Source organism: Geotrypetes seraphini, chromosome 8 (assembly GCF_902459505.1).
Source record: "Geotrypetes seraphini chromosome 8, aGeoSer1.1, whole genome shotgun sequence".
Classification (NCBI taxonomy): Eukaryota; Metazoa; Chordata; class Amphibia; order Gymnophiona; family Dermophiidae; genus Geotrypetes; species Geotrypetes seraphini.
The window spans coordinates 80,137,837-80,152,508 of record NC_047091.1 but is presented as its reverse complement, the minus strand read 5'-3'; the positions used below and the strand labels follow the sequence as shown (position 1 = coordinate 80,152,508).

The 14,672-nt window shown below is 46.3% G+C and overlaps 1 protein-coding gene across 3 annotated transcripts in view; it reads right to left on the bottom strand.

Moving 5' to 3' along the window:
- Nucleotides 1-11,759, bottom strand: part of LOC117365786 (centromere protein F-like) — a 73,296-nt gene extending 61,537 nt beyond the window's left edge. Inside the window, exon 1 of one of the 3 annotated variants that reach the window (XM_033956610.1) lies at nt 11,639-11,759. The gene's annotated coding sequence lies outside the window, so the exon portion shown is untranslated. Of the gene's footprint in view, nt 1-2,618; nt 2,763-11,549 lie in introns of those variants that run through there. The other 2 variants (XM_033956611.1, XM_033956612.1) reach the window with 2 other exon arrangements.
- Between the last annotated feature and the right edge of the window lie 2,913 nt (nt 11,760-14,672).

The window sequence follows — 14,672 nt, the reverse complement described above, 5'->3', positions numbered from 1 at the left end:
AGAAAAATGTCCAAACCATAGGTCCACCCTAATCCCACCCAAAACACACCTCCTTATTTAGATGCACTGCAGACAAACAGCTTAGAAAACCATCTAAAGAATGTGTTTTGAAAATGGCAGTTTGGATGTTTTAGCAAACAAAACATCCAAATACCACTTTATACCATGTTCTGGATGTTTTTCTCTTTTGAAAATGAGCTCCAAAGTGACTTGCCCAAGATTACAAGGACAGTCAGATATAGAAGTGGGACTTGAACCCCGACTACTCTGGTTTTAGGCCTATTGCTCTAACCAGTAGGCCATTTTCTCTCCTAAGCCCCACTTTCTGTATGAAAGCCAGAAGAGAGCAGGATATGAAGAATGTATTGATGGCTCCAACTTAGCTTTACAATTTGATGCCGCTGCTATTAGGCCTTGAACTGATGCCTATTTCAGTATGACTTTATGCTACCATTGTCGCAGGAGTTATATTTCAAATGTTGAACTCTGAAGGCTTAATTCATGTTTTGTTTATTAACACACTTATCTGCATTGGAGAATCATTCATTTAAGATCAAGTTGCCTTTTCCTGATCATGATGGGAATAGCTGTTCAACTGATCACACATAATTGGAACAACCATGACAGGATTAATTACACTTTTTGATGGGTAAATGTGTATACCACATATAAGTATGAAAGAATGATAGCGGAACGTTTGGGGACTAGTAAGTCCTTTAATGATGTATGGAGTCCATTGACTACTTTTGTTGCATTACAGTAAGGGTCATGTTTCTTCCCTTTTCATTAGATTTCTTTACACATTCAGGGAGGGCGAGTGGGTGGGGGGAGGGAAATATACTTTGAGAGGTTAAATTATTTAATTATAATATTGAAATCACATCATATGTATTCTTGTATTAATAATTAAGATGAGGATGGGAGTAAATGACTGTTTAATGTAATAATTGTATAATTATAAGTGCGTTCTATGCAGTATTTATGATTTACCAATTGTATTGCACTATCAAAGTTTGAAAATCAATAAAGATTTAAACAAACAAACAAATAAATAAATAAAAATAGATCAATTCTGCACCACATTTCTGCCATCGCACCTGAAATCTTGGGTGGCACACAGTTTGCAATATACTATACTAAGCTTATATTCACGGGGCAGGGGAACATTGGGGAGGAAGGACTATAGAGGGCTGCAGAGGAAGGAAAAATCTGGCATAGTGCTATGCTACTGGTAAGTAAGTGTGCATGTCACAACCTAATTTATTGAAAGGGTTTGAAACCTTCTTTCTTAGGCCACCTGAACTACAATTAATCACATGCCAAAGCAAACAGAAAATACAAAATTAGAATAAGTGCCTACAGGCTAAACCAAACAGAAGTGTTCAAACAGCCAAAACATCAAAAGTTCTAATCAATCCTGCCTTTATTCCAGTCCAGGCAGCTAGACCAGGGTTAGAATGTTACAGAACTGCATTCTACCAACTTCCACCCCGACAGGCAAAGAACAAGGACCAATGCCGCCCTAACTGAACAAGAGCAGCAAATCAGTTTTCTCTAAATTAATGTTAAATACATTTCAGCTCAGAACAGGGACAGAGAGTAAGATAAGAGCTCATATTTAATTATTCAAATTTTCTATACCATTCTCCCAGGAGAGCTCAGAACGGTTTACATGAAATTTATTCAGGAACTCAAGCATTTTTCCCTGTCTGTCCTGGCAGTTCAGAATCTATCTATAATGTACCTGGGGCAATAGGGAGATTAAGTGACTTGCCCAATGTCAAAAAAGAGCAGCGTGGGTTTGAACCCACAACCCCAGGGTGCTGACGCGGAAGTAGCTTTAACCCCTGTGCCACATTATTGTTGCAACGGGAATGAGGAAAGAGAGAGAGAGTGATCCAGGGTGTAAATCACCAACTCCCTCTACTGTCACATCCAACATTTTTCACCTCTCTTATCCCCTGGACTGTGTGCAGCATCTTTTTCCAATGCCCACGTCCAACATTTCTCCTTCTCCTCTCTCCAGCACCATTCCACATCTCTTCCTCCATTCCTCCACCACCATGTCCAACATTCCTCCCTCGTGCATCCCTTTCCATCTGTCCCACTGTTTTCCTCTCCACCACCACATCCAACAATTTCTCTCTCTATCTTACTCTTCTCTCACCACGTCCAACATTCTCTCCCTCCCTATGCCCAACAATTCTCTTTCTTCCTTTCCCATGTACACCATCTCTTTCCCTCTCACTCACACCCATGCGAAACAATTCTCCTTTCTATTCCCTCCCCCACCTCAGCATCTCTTCCCACCATCTCTCCCTTCCTCTCACCCACTCAGCATCTCTTTCTCTCCTTCTCTCCCCTTTCTCCATCCTATGTCTCAAGTTCATGCCCCCTACCTCCTCCTTCTTCCTTCCTTCCAGTACTTTGTCCAAGTTTTCTGCCCCTCACTTCATTCGTGTCCCAAATTAATGCCCCTCCCTCCTTCCTTTGTCCCAAGTTTGTGTTTCCTTCCTTTTGTGTCTCAATGTGCCCCTCTACCTCCATTCTGTGACCCAACGCGCCTTTCTCCCTCCCTTCTATGTCCCAAGTTCATGCCCCCTCCCAAGGATGTGTACCTGTGTTCTGGCCGGCTCTAAGATATCCAAGTAGGCCTCCTCCTCCTCCTTCTTTCCATCCACACTTCTTTCTTCAAAGCCACAGGCAGCAGCAGCAGCAGAGTATGGTCAAAGATCTTGGTGTGCTGGCCATGCAACCTGCTACCAAAAGGTGTGTGGCCACACAGCTTAGAGGGAACATTGCTTTATTCCTTTTCACTTTTTATCTAATCAAAACATCTCCTTCTCTCATCCCCTAGCTTTCACATTTCTCATCCTCCTATTCCCTTTTACCTGCTTCCAGTGGCGTACCTAGCATATGTGACACCCGGGGCCCATCATTTTTTGGCACCCCCCCCAATCTGTACAAAAAATATGATTTATAGTATCAAGCCACACGTCACACATGAGGACCTAGGAAAAGGCAGCATCTTACATACTGCAGTGAGCAGTATAACATCAATACACCCATTGTAAAACTAAACAAGCCAGACTAGTACAGAACAATCCTACACCGTCAATCCTAACAGAAAACCAGAACACAGAAAACACCTTCGCCTAGTATGGAATATGTCATCACAAACTAACCCTCTCCCTTTTACAAAACTGTAGTGTGGATTTTAGCCACGTTGTTAACAGCTCTGACGCTCATAGAATTCTGAGCATCAGAGCTGTTACCATCACAGCCAGCGCTAAAAAATGCTCTACAGTTTTGTAAAAGGGGGGATAAAATAGAAATACGTAGACAAAGGTTAAATTGAACCAGCTAGAAGCTGGACTCTGCATACAATGCAACACCACAGAAACAGTGACACATGTCTCCTAAAGCAATAAATAAATAGAAAATTTTTGTTCTACCTTTGTCTTCTCTGGTTTCTACTTTCCTCATCTTCTTCTTACTCTCTTCCTTCCATCCACTGTCTGCCATCTCTCTGCCCCTATATGGCATCTTCTCTCCTTCTATGCCCTTCCAGAAACTGTATGCCTCCCCCTTCCATCTCTCCTTTCTACCCCATTGGTCTGGCATCTCTCTCCTCTCCTTCCCTCTCCCACACCTCTCTTCTGCAATCTCTTTCTTCCCTCATTTTCCTTTTCAATTTATTTTCTGCATCCATCTAGATTACTACCCTCTCATCAATTTCCTTTTTTGTCTACCTACAGCTCGCCACCTTTCCCTCACCCCCTCCACCCCCTACAGTATTTCCCTAACTCAATCCTTTTCCCCCATCATCTGCCCTCCTTTTATTTATCCCCTCCTTCTATCATGTGCCCTCTTTCTCTACCCCTTCCATCTAGTACCTTCTCCTCTTCCATCGTCAGCTCCCCTCTTTCTCTCCTCATTTCCTTCCTGCATTTGCTCCCTTATCTCTCCCATCTGCACTTCCATCCAGCATAGGCTCCCCCTCTACCCGCCACACTACCATCCAATGTCTTCCCTTTTTCTCTCCATCCACCCCTCTTCAATCAGCATCTGCCCCCTTTCTTTCCCTCCAATCCAATTCCATCCAGTATCCTTCCCCCTTATGTCTCTCTCCCCTTTCCCTGTACATCAATTCTATCAGCACCACCCTTCCATACCACCCTGCCCCCTTTCTCTCCCTGCATCACTCTTTCATTCCAGCAGTCCTGCTCCTTTCTTGCGATGAATGTAGCTGCCAGCTGCCGGTCCACCCCACTCCGATGTACTAGCTCTGGGGCAGAGTCGGCAGCCGCAGGGAGTTGCGGCAAGGACCCGCTATGACTGCGTCTGCCGGGTCCATCCCTTCCAACATAAGTTACTTCTTCCGGAGCAAAGCCGGCAGACGAGTCATCGGGGTCCTTCCTGCACATCAGGGAAGCTGCCGACTCTGCTCTAGAGCAGTGTTTTTCAACCTTTTTACACTAGTGGACCGGCAGAAATAAAAGAATTATTTTGTGAACCGGCAAATTACTAAGACTGAAATTTAAAAAACACATTTTCGCCCCGTCTTCGCAAGCTCAGTCCCTGCAAATCATCTGATCCCATCCGCACAAGTCTCAGTTATGATTTTATATTGAACATATTTTATTAAAGTATAAAAAGAAACAATATTCTGTACAATTGTCATTTTATAAATATAAATATACAAAGCAAGGACCAACAAAACCCCTGTCTACCCTCCCCTTCACATAAATCCCCTCTACTATCAAGAAAACTGAACAAGCCAAATTATTATAGAATGCTACACAGAAATATCATGCTAACAGAATGCTGCAGTCACACATGACAGGAATAGTGTTAGGGGAGTGCCCCCTGGTCCAAGAGAGCCCTAAGCCAGCTGGAAGCTAAAGAAGCACTGCCTGGGCTTTGCAGTCCCCGGTTATGTCTCTAGCAGGATTCATATTTCAAATCTGATATATTCTGATGACAAAATAAAAATAAAATGATTTTTTTCTACCTTTTGTTGTCTCTGGTTTCTGCTTTTATCTTCTTTTCACTCTTTTCCTTCCAGCGTCTGCCCTGTCTCTTCAATCCAGCATCTGCCCCTTCCAGAAACTGTCTGTCTCCCCCTGCCATCTCTCCTCTAGAATCCCCCCCCCTTTGGTCTGGCATCTATCATCTTCCTTCTGTTCCCTCATGGTCTTGCATCTTTCTCCTTTCATCTCTCTTTCCCTCCCCCCTCCTTTAGCATCTCTTTCTTCTCATTTCCTCCGCTCAAATCCGATATCTCTGTCTCCTTCCCCGTTCTTTGGCATCTTTCTCTCTTCCCTTTCCTTCTCAGGTCTTCCTTCTTTATTTTCTGACTCTGTCTAAATTAAATTATTTCTTACTGTGCAGTCCTCAGTTTCCTTCTTTTCACTATGTCTACCCACAGCATGCCACCCCTTTCCTTCACCCCTCCACTACCCTGTTTCCCCGAATATATGACACTGTCTTATATTTTTAAAAACTCTAAAATATGCACAAGGTCTTATTTTCAGGGGGATGTCTTATTTTTCCTTGAATGAAGAATACAGTACACATTTATTGCTGAAAAAAAGACATTTATTACCTGTATATGGTACAGGTCATCACAAACCAGAAAAGCTGTATCACAAACCAAAAAACATTTAAGGCCCTGATTCTCCAAAAGTGCGTCCCGATTTTAGGCAGCTGTAGACGTCCTACAGCTGTCTAATCAGCCAATCGGGATGCACGTTTTTTTTAAAAAAATGCTCCCCAGGCAGGCCGCCCGGGAGAGGCGTCCTATACTAAACGCCGATTCTGTAACCGGCGTCTTTAGAGAATCGGGTTAAATTAGACGCGGCCGCTATACTTATGGCAGCAAGGGATCTCCCTGCTGCAAAATATATAGCGGCCACAGTTGTTGCGGCCGCCTGTCCCATCACCGACAGGAGAATGCCTAACTCCTCCTGTCGGAACCCCGAGCCCCCTCCCCCCCAAACTCGTAATCGCTGACAGGAGGATGCCCAACTCCTCCTGTCGGAACCCCGGCCCCCTCCCCCCCCAAACTCGTAATCGCCGACAGGAGGATGCCCAACTCCTCCTGTCGGAACCCCGGAACCCCCTCCCCCCCAAACTCGTAATCGCCGACAGGAGGATGCCCAACTCCTCCTGTCGGAACCCCCCCCCCCCCCAAACGCGTAATCGCCGACAGGAGGATGCCCAACTCCTCCTGCCGGAAAGCCCAACGACCCCCCGCCCCAACTAATCTCCCTCCCCCAACTAACCTTTCAATGTTGGTCAGCTGGACGGGTCTTGCTGCCGTCCAGCCAACGGGTCTGCCTCGTGGAAATGAGACGGCACGCCCCTTCCCGGCCCATCCCCGCTAAATCTAAGGCCTGATTGGCCCAGGCTAGGCACCTTGGCCAATCAGGCCTTAGGATTAGTGGGGATGGGCGGACCCGCTATGCCTAAGGCCTGATTGGTCCAGGCTTCTACAGCCTGGGCCAATCAGGCCTTAGATTTAGCGGGGATGGGCCGGGAAGGGGCGTGCCGTCTCATTTCCACGAGGCAGACCCGTCGGCTGGACGGCAGCAAGACCCGTCCAGCTGACCAACATTGAAAGGTTAGTTGGGGGAGGGAGATTAGTTGGGGCGGGGGGTCGTTGGGCTTTCCGGCAGGAGGAGTTGGGCATCCTCCTGTCGGCGATTACGAGTTTGGGGAAGAGGGGGTTCCGACAGGAGGAGTTGGGCATCCTCCTGTCGGCGATTACGAGTTTGGGGGGGAGGGGGGTCCGGGGTTCCGACAGGAGGAGTTGGGCATCCTCCTGTCGGCGATTACGAGTTTGGGGGGGGAGGGGGCTCGGGGTTCCGACAGGAGGAGTTAGGCATTCTCCTGTCGGTGATGGGACAGGCGGCCGCAACAACCGCGGCCGCTATACATATTGCAGCAGGGAGATCCCTTGCTGCCATAAGTATAGCGGCCGCGTCTAATTTAACCCGATTCTCTAAAGACGCCGGTTACAGAATCGGCGTTTAGTATAGGACGCCTCTCCCGGGCGGCCTGCCTGGGGAGCATTTTTTTTTTTTTAAAAACGTGCATCCCGATTGGCTGATTAGACAGCTGTAGGACGTCTACAGCTGCCTAAAATCGGGACGCACTTTTGGAGAATCAGGGCCTCGGTGTACAGAGGCTGTTCCTGGGCTTGTTTTCCTGGACAGCGGAAACAGGAAGTTGTGTGACCACGCATACGGTACTGTACCAGTACTCTGGATCGCCAAGACATGCTTGCCAAATAGTGCCTTATTTTCGGGGGGGGGGGCCTTATATTTCCCAGGTGGGAAAAAAAAGGGGGGTGTCTTACTAAAGGAGGAGGTCCTATAATGGGGGAAACACGGTATCTCACTAACTCTATCTTCTTCCCCCTTTTTCTTTATCCCTCCTTCCATCCAGTATGTGTTCTCTTTCTCCACTTCCATTCAGCATTTGCTCTCCCTTCTCCCCACTTCCATAATCTGCCCTCTTCTCTCTCCCCACTTCCATCATCTGCCCTCTTCTCTCTCCCCATTCTCTCCACTTCCATCATCTGCCCCTTCTCTCTCTTTCCCCCACTTCTATCATCTGCCAACTTCTCTCTCCCCACTTCCATCATCTGCCCCCTTCTCTCAATCTCTCCATCTACCACAGGCCCATCTTTCTCCCTTCCTCACCGTTCCGATTTTGGCAACAAGATCAGCAACCCCCCTCCCCCCCCGCGATGACACTTAAGATCGGCAACGGGCCTCCTTCTACCCCCGGCATCAACAGAACTTCAGATCGGCAGTGCGGTGCTCAGTCAAAAGCTTCCCTCTGACTGAACTGCCTGGGTGGAAACAGGAAGCTGAGTCAGAGGGAAGCTTTTGACTGAGCACCGCATTGCCGATCTGAAGTTCTGTTGATGTTGGGAGGAGGCCGAACTTGAGTGCTGTCGCGGGGGGGGGGGATGCGCCGATGCCGCTGAGTGCCATCACGGAAAGGGGGGTGCGCCAATGCCGCTGACGTCACCGTTGCAGCCCAGGAATTTTCCGGACCTGGCCGGACCTGGCCTGCTTCCCATTACCAATTTCTACCTTCATATACTCATTATTCTGCTCACTCATCTCCTTGATAACTCTCTAACATTGATCCACCATTTCTAGCATCTCCCCTCCTCATCGCTTACTCTACCCTTGTAACTCAGCATTTCCTTCCTCTCTTTCTTTCTCTCTCCCTCCAAGTTAATCTCTTTCTTCCCTTCCACTCCCTCCTCCAAAGTCTAACATCTTTCCCACTCCCCATTCCCACCCAGTCCATATCCCATCTGCCTTTCCCTGTCCATCTCTCCTCTCCCTCCTCTGCTCTCCCTGAATCGTCCATCTTTCCCTCCCCCTTCTACATCCTCCCCTGAATCTCTTTCCCTTTCCCCCATCTTGCTTTCTCCACCAAATCAATCTCTCCCTTTCCCCATTTTGGCCCTCCACATACATTTCTCCCTCCCACCACCATCCCCCATGTCCATCTCTTCCTCACTTGCTCCCTCTGTCCTCCTCCTCCAAATCCATCTCTCCCTCTTCTGCCCCCTCGCTTTGTCCTCCTCCTACCCCCTCTGCTGTCCCTAAGTCCATCTCTCCTTGTCCTTCACAAATCTGATATCTTTCCCTCCCTCCCTTACTCGCATCTCTCCCTCCTTCTCTTATTTAAATCCAACATCTCTCCTTTCCCCCACTCTCTCCCCCAAGTCCTATATGCTCCCTTCCCCAAATCTGCAGGTGGGGCCTTATTTTTAGTGCAATACAGTGGAAGAGGCACCTTGCTACCAGCCAGCGTGTTGCTGGTCAGGTCTCTCTGCTGCGCCCCTTCATTGACATCTTCTACTCCTCTGTGGCCTCCCCCGTTCCACCGCCCATGCCTTGGAGGGAACACAGGGACAGTTGGTCCTTTTGCCAGCTGCAAGCAGAGGTAAACAGCAAGAATCTTAAAATCTACAAGTTCTGAGTTACATACAAATCTGATTTAAGAACAGCTTTAAAAACGAAACTCATTCTTAACCTGGGGACTGTCTGTACTTTAAAATAAAGATGGATGAGGGGAGATATGACAGAGACATTTAAATCTCTCTGTGGTATAAATGCACAGGAGGCACACATCTTTCAACTGAAAGAAAGCTCTGGAAGGGGAGGTATAAGATGAAGGTGAAAGAGAACAGACAGCATAAGCCATGCCCTGACCTATATTTTGCCCAACACAGCATCAGAACCCAGAAAAACTGGTTTGTTTGGCCCCTTTATCCAAAAAGATATTTGACTACTGCTGAAGAAATCTAAGATAATATTTTTTTACTGAAAGGATATTGTATGCATGGGATTTCCTCACAGAGAAGGTGATAGAGGCAACTGAATCTAAACTGAAGAAAGTATGACACAAGCACATGATCTCTGGGGAAGTGCTGCCCGAGTCAGAGAAAAATGTTTTGATTCGATTTTCCTGCCCAATTGGGTGTTTTTTTCAAACATCCTGGCATTTTTATTTTGTAGCCTCTTCCCCACCCCCTTCCCTTTGCCCTCTCCTACCCCATACCAGCACTGTGGTGGAAACAAAATAAACAAACAAAAGAGACTTTTCCTCTCTCTGTTAGATCCTAGCTCACACTTGCTATCTAACACCAACTCTGGCAGGATACACATTTCAAATCTGACATACTGTAATCACAAAATATAAAATAAAATTATTTTTCTACCTTTTGTTGTCTGATCATTTTATTATTCAAAATATGTTGGTCCCAGGCTCTGGTTTCTGTTTGTCTTCTGTTAACTTGCTCTCCAGGGTCTCCTGCCCATTTGACATTTTCTTCTTTCTCAGTGCTCACCATCCATCTTCTATCTCTGTACCTTTCCTTCCACTGCCATATCCAACATTTCTTTTCTGCTGTCTACCATCTCTCTCTCTCTCTCTCCTTGCCTTGTGCCCTGGTCCAAATCTCTCTATTCCCCTCCATGCAGCATCTCTCCCCTCCTCCCCTCCATTTTCATGTGAAATATTTTTCTCTCTCTCTTTTCCCACCCTCCACCCTATGTCCAACATTTCTCCCTCTCCTTTCTATGCATGTCTCCTTCCCGTCCACCATATGCAGGATTTCTCCCTCTCAACGTCTTTGCTGCACTTCCTTCTTCTCCTCTACCTCATGCCCAACAATTCTTCCTCTCTAAGTCATGGCAGAGAAGCAGGAATCCCACTGTAAGCACAATAAGAGCTGCCAGGCTTCCAAGGACCAGAAAAAAAGCACTTAGTGGGCCGTATTCTAGCCCACGGGTCGTAGGTTGGATAAGCCTTATTTACAGCTTTAGTTGGTATGGATGGGCAGACTGGATAGGCTGTATGATCTTTATCTGTAGTCATTTTCTCTGTTTCTATTGGTGCAAACCTATAGGGTTGTGCAAATAATCAACACAAAGCTATATGGGTATTGCCATGGGGAAATACAAGCAGAGATCTGCATCTGCAAATGTGCATACTTTGGATACTATAAAACTCAATTACCACCCTTGGCCTAACCTCCACTTTCAAGAATGCCTCCGCAGCATGTAAATTGAAATAAATCATGAATTGTAGAACAGTGGACATACCCTGACCTGAAAACTTTACAAAAACCATATTTCTGTGAGTAAAACAATCTTTTTTTCTGCTATGTTGACAACTTGATTTTTTTTTTTATTACTTCCTTTCACCCATTGCAGTTGGGGTGGAAGTTGAAGTCTGTCACTGGCCCCAACCTGGTGTCCTTTTTTTAAGAAAATAAAAATCCACATACCTTCCTATTAAACAAGAATAAGTTGTCTCCTACCATACAAGTATTTCACCAGATCCCTTCACATACAAAGAAGGGTCCTCTCGCAACTCAAAGGATCACTTTATAAAGAATCAAGAGAAATCCCCTTACACATCATGGGGATGCCTCTTAAACCCAGAGATTTTTTTTAATAATGAATCAGGGAGATCCTCTCATGCCTCTGGAGGCTTTTTTTTATATAATGAAATGGGGGAAATCTCTCACAATTCGGGGGATCTCTTTATATTGATTCAGGGCGTAGGATTACCATATGGCTCCAGAAAAAGGAGGACGGATTGAGATATCCAGGTTTTACTTCCATTTAAACTGAAAGCAATGGAAGTAGAAGGAAAGATTGAGCCATCTGAGTTTTACTTCTATTGGTGTCTGGGCATGCACACAAGAGACATACTTAGCATAAAACCTTTGTGCGTACATACCAGACACTGTCCTCCCCCTTACTTTTTTATTTGTTAAAGCAAATTAAGAGTACATATCATTTTATATATGATTTCTTCTGAGCATTGCTTTGCCAAATTTCTGTGTTCGTTTTGTGTTATGCACTTTTGCACTTGGCTTTGAGCATTGGCCGCCGAATCAGAATAAATCCTCCCACACATCAGGAGTGCCTCTTTTCATGAGGAACCATCGATTTCTTAATACCGATCGAGGGCTTATATCATGCGTTATAAGTGGAATCTAATACCTGTGATGTCTTGTTATTTTCAGAGAGATTTCTAGGTACAGGAGGGACTTCATACTAACCAGAAACAGGAAAAGGAGAAGAAATTTTACCTTCTCTAGAAGCCTCCGCTCGTCCCACTTTTCCTAAAACAAGATACCAGATCGCAAACTAACGCCCCGGCCACTACCAAAGCCACGCCCACTACAGTATTCACATTCTCCAACCTTCATCAGAGGACAAGACAACGCCCCCTCAGCCCGCCCCCAGTCCCTTGCGCACCTCCCCCAAAACGTCACCACCTACACTAAGCAGCGCTCCCTCAAGACCCGCCTACTCCAACAGGTGAGGCTTTCCAAACATTACCCGCATAACTTCCCTCTCCCGCCCTCCTGTCGTCACTCGTGCATACGCGGCAACCACAAAGGCCTGCCACCACCTGCTCCTTCCAAGTGCGTAGAAGCCATCTTTGCGCCGCTTTAAGACTTCTTTACCCCAGAACGCACCTCCCTCTATCCATCTCCACTTCTTGCCCCGCCCACTTTGATTCTTTAACATGCGTGCCCTCTCCTTTTTAGCTGCTCCTATTATTGGCCCGCTGCTGCCAAACCCCTGCCTGCTGGCATAGGTTTACTTATCCACCAATAGAAAAGTGAAACCTGGTGAAGTGCTGTTGGCTTCCCAAAATATATACAGGTAATATAATATTGGAAATAGTGCCTTTTATTTATTTATTTTTTCAACAATGGAGGTCAAAGTGGTTTACATTCAGGTACTCAAAGCATTTTTCCCTATTTGTCCTGACGGGCTCACACTCTATCTAACCTACCTGAGGCAATGGAGAATTAAGGGGCAAAGTCTCAAAACTAAAATCTGCCTTTAACATGCTGGCTAAAAAGATTCCAAAATGGCTTAGGGAGGTCTTTTCAGAGTTTTCTAACAGACTCTGATACTGCCATGCAAATATAATACAACACAGTCATTAATATTGAAATGATCATTCCAAGCAAATCTCTATAATCACCAAGTGATTCTCTAACCTCGTTTTTTTCTGCTCATCACTGATGCTCTCCTGCTGGCCGAGCTGCTCACAGCAGGGAAATCCCTGATCAATGGAGCGCAGGACTTCTCAAACCACTGGCTTCCGGGTTTCTCCTGTGCTCAGCTTTTTGGTTTTCCTCTGCTGGCAGCTGAGCAGGAAGGGAAAGCCCCAAACAGCTAAGCCAGCGGGGGAAGCCTCAAAGCCCGCAGCTTTGGGAAGTCCTGCCAGCTCAACTGATTGCAGATTCCCCTGCTGCAATCAGCTCAGCCGGCAGGGAGAGCAGCAGCAGCAGCAGCAGCAGCAGCCCCCCCCCCCCGAATCAGCAGGAGGGATACCCACTCTCTCATGCCTGAGCACATGCATCCACATCCCCTCCCTCCTACCTGAAAAAAACCCTAACACCGCCACACCCAAAATGGGCAGAACAGATGCCCACTTCCTCCTGCCTGAGGACATCCCTGACACCACCCCACACCCAAAATCAGCAGGAGGGATGCCCACTCCCTCCTGCCTGAACAGCTGCCCCTCCCCCAACTGGCCCAGGACCCCCATAACTTGAATGTAAGACCGGCAAGAGGAATGTCCACTCCCTCCTGCTGGCAGGCCCACCTCTTCAGAACAGTGGACCTTCCTCATTTCCAGTGCATTCTGGAATGCACTGGGAGGGGCTTAAGGCCCTGATTGGGTCAGACACCTAAGGCCACATGTCTAGGAGGGACCTTAAATGCCTGGGTAAATTATAACCTTAGGCTGCCTTGCCTCCACCTTGGCTGATGCCCGTCACCTGATGATGACGTGGTCTACTATATCCCCCTCCCTCCCACCTCTCATAGCCTGCTGGTGGTGCTAGCAATTAAAGCAGAGCATTGCTGGCAAGCTAGCCGGGCTCCAGTCTCTTCAGATCCTGCTACACTGGAACAGGAAATTACATCAGCTATTCTGGTATAGCAGGGACTGAAGAGACCATGAGACTGGAGCTGGCTGCACTGCCAGCAGGCTATGAAAGTTTAGAGGGAAGGAGAGAAAGCGACCTGACCATGGGAGGAAGGAAGGACAGAGACCTGACCCAACCATGGGACGGGAAGGGGGGAGGAAGGAGAGAAAATTAGATACCTGATGGGGGAGGGAGGGAGGAAGAAGGAAGCCCAACCATGGAAGTAGTGGTGAAAGGGATATCTTATCATGGTGGGGGAGGGGAGAGAGAAATGGGGAGAAAGATATACCTGGCCACAAAGGGAGGGAAGGAGGGAGAGGGTAGGAGCTCATAAAGATTTGTTGGAAGAAAGACGTGCAGATGGGAGGGGGGAAGGCAATATTTGAGAAGGCCAGATATTGGAAATAGGGATGAAAAAAAAAAACCAAGGGAGATAGTGACAGAGGAAGAAAGGAGAGAAAGGGGGAGCACAGTTGTGGGAGGGCAGAGAGAAGAGAAGAGAGGGTACCCATGGAAGGGAAAGGAAGGGGAGAGGAGTGAGATGATGGTACTCAAGAATGGCAGGGAAGAGAAGAGACAGAAACTAGACAGATTTGAAAAGGAGGATGAAAAATAGAAGAAAAGTTAATAATGAAGATGGATATAGGGTAGGAAGTAAAGAAAAAGAAAAAGTGAATAGACAGAGCACAGGGATGCAGAACAAGATGATTAGAAAGATAAAATCACCAAACAACAAAGTTAAGATAAATGATTTTATTTTTAGTTTAGTAAGGGGGGTAATGGAATTTAATATACTGCCTTTTTATGGGACAATTGAATTGAAATGTGTCAGTTTTGAGAATTTATGTCTGTTACCTCATATGTATACACTGCGTTATATAGGAGGAAATGCGAGGGGGCACTTTATACGATTAATCACAATTAATTGTGCAATTAAAAATTTTAATCAATGTACAGCCCTAGTAAAACTGAGTAGGGATGAAAGGGTAATGTTTTGCTTAAAAATCTATTTAAATTAGGGATTAAAAATATGTAAGAGACATGTTAAAGGCCAATGTCAAATAATAGGCTTTTAATTGGGACCTAAAAGGTTTTTTTTAACATTGTTCTGCCCTTAGATATAGTGGAAGAGAGTTCCATATTATTGGAGTGATAAAAGAAAAACATGAAT